Source organism: Mastomys coucha, chromosome X (assembly GCF_008632895.1).
Source record: "Mastomys coucha isolate ucsf_1 chromosome X, UCSF_Mcou_1, whole genome shotgun sequence".
Taxonomy (NCBI): Eukaryota; Metazoa; Chordata; class Mammalia; order Rodentia; family Muridae; genus Mastomys; species Mastomys coucha.
In genome coordinates, this window is record NC_045030.1 from 57,396,300 (window position 1) to 57,398,608 (window position 2,309).

Sequence of the window (2,309 nt, forward strand, 5' to 3'; positions counted from 1 at the left end):
AGCCTGACCCTCCAGCCCTGCTCTATAGTAAGCCTGAGACTCCTGCCCTGGTCTATAATAAGATTGACCCACCTGCCCTGCTGTACAATAAGCCTGAGCCTCTTTCCCTGTTCTACTGTAAGCATGGGCCTCCTGCCCTGCTCTACAGTACGCCTGGGTCTCCTACCCAGCACTATAGTAAGCCTGAACCTCCTGCCCCGCAAAATACAAAACATGGTTTTCCTGCCCTGCTCTATAGTAAGCTTGGGTTGCCTAACCTTCTCTATAGTAACATTGACCCTCCTGCCCTGCTGTACAGTAAGCCTGACCCTCCTACTATGTTGTATAATAAGCCTGATCCTCCTGCACTGCTCTACAGTATGCCTGGGTCACCTGTCCCACTCTATAGTAAACCTTGGTCTCCTGCCCTGCTCTCCAGTAAGCCTGGGTCTCCTGCCCCACTCTCCAGTAAGCTTGGGTCTCCAGCCCCACTCTATAGTAAGCCTGGGTCTCCTGTCCTGATCTCCAGTAAGCCTGGGTCTCCTGCCCCACTCTATAGGAAGCCTGGGTCTCCTGCCCCACTCTCCAGTAAGCCTGGGTCTCCTGCCCCACTCTACAGTAAGCCTGGGTCTGGTGAACTGCTCTACAGTAAGCCTGGGTCTCCTGCCCCACTCTACAGTAAGCCTGGGTCTCCTGCCCCACTCTACAGTAAGCCTGGGTCTAGTAAAACTGGGTCTCCTATCCTGCTCTATAATAAGCCTGAAGCTCCTGCCCCTCTCTACAGTAAGCCTCACCCTCCTGCCCTTCTCTATAGTAAGCCTGGCACTCCAGCCACGCAGTATGGTAAGGCTGGGTCTCCTGTCTGCTCTATAGTAAGCCTGGGTCTCCTGCCCTGCTCTATAGTAAGCCTGAGTCTCCTGCCCTGCTCTATAATACGCTTGACCTTCCTGCCCTGCTCTATAATTAGCGTGGGTCTCCGGCCCTGCTCTACAGTAAGCCTGACCCACCTGTCCTGCTCTATAGTAAGCCTGACCTTCCTGCCCTCCTCTATAGTAAGCCTGGGTCTCCTACCCGGCTCTATAGTAAGCCTGAGACTTCTGCCCTTCTCTATAGGAAGCCTGAGACTGTCCTGCTCTATAGTAAGCCTCAACCTCCTGCCCACCTCTACAGTAAGCCTGACACTCCTGCCCCACACTATGGTAAGCCTGGGTCACCTGCCCTGCTCTATAGTAAGCCTGGGTCTCCTGCCACACTCTACAGTAAGCCTGGGTCTCCTGACCTGCTCTACAGTAAGCCTGTGTCTTCTGACCTGCTCTATAGTAAAAAAGGGTCTCCTAACCTGCTCTATAATAAGTCTGAGCCTCCTGCCCCGCTCTAAAGTAAGCCTGACCCTCCTGCCCTGCTCTATAGTAAGCCTGAGTCTCCTGCCCTGGTCTATAATAAGATTGACCCTCCTGCCCTGCTGTACAATAAGCCTGAGCCTCTTTCCCTGTTCTACTGTAAGCATGGGCCTCCTGCCCTGCTGTCCAGTAAGCCTGGCTCTCCTGCCCCACTCTATAGTAAGCCTGGGTCTCCTGCCCTGCTCTATTTTAAGCCTGGGCCTACTGTCGTGCTGTAAAGCAAGCCTGACCCTCCTGCCCTGATTTATCGTAAATCCGACTCTCCTGCCCGATTCTACAGTAAGCCTGGTTCTCCTGCCTCATTATACAGTAAGCCTGACCCTCCTTCCCAGCTCTATAGAAAGCCTGGATCTCCTAACCTGCTCTAGGGTAAGCCTGAGACTCCTGACCTGCTCTAGAGTAAGCCTGAACTTCCTGCCCTGCTCTATAGTAAGCCTGAACCTCCTGCCCTGCTCTACAGTAAGCCTGACCCTCTTACCATGTTGTATAGTAAGCCTGATCCTCCTGCACTGCTCTATAGTAAGACTGAGACTCCTGCCCTGGTCTATAATAAGCATGACCCTCCTGCCCTGCTGTACAGTAAGCCTGATCCTCTTTCCCTGTTCTACTGTAAGCATGGGCCTCCTGCCCTGATCTCCAGTATGCCTGGGTTTCCTACCCAGCTCTATAGTAAGCCTGACCCTCCTGCCCTGCACAATACAAAACTTGGGTCTCCTGCCGTGCTCTATCATAAGCTTGGGTTGCCTACCCTGCTCTATAGTAACCCTGACCATCCTGCCCTGCTGTACAGTAAGCCTGGCCCTCGTACCCTGTTGTATAGTAAGCCTGACCCTCCTGCCCTGATTTATAGTAAATCTGACACTCTTGCCCCACTCTTCAGTAAGCCTGGGTCTTGTGCCCTGCTCTCCAGTAAGCCTGGGTCTCCTGCTC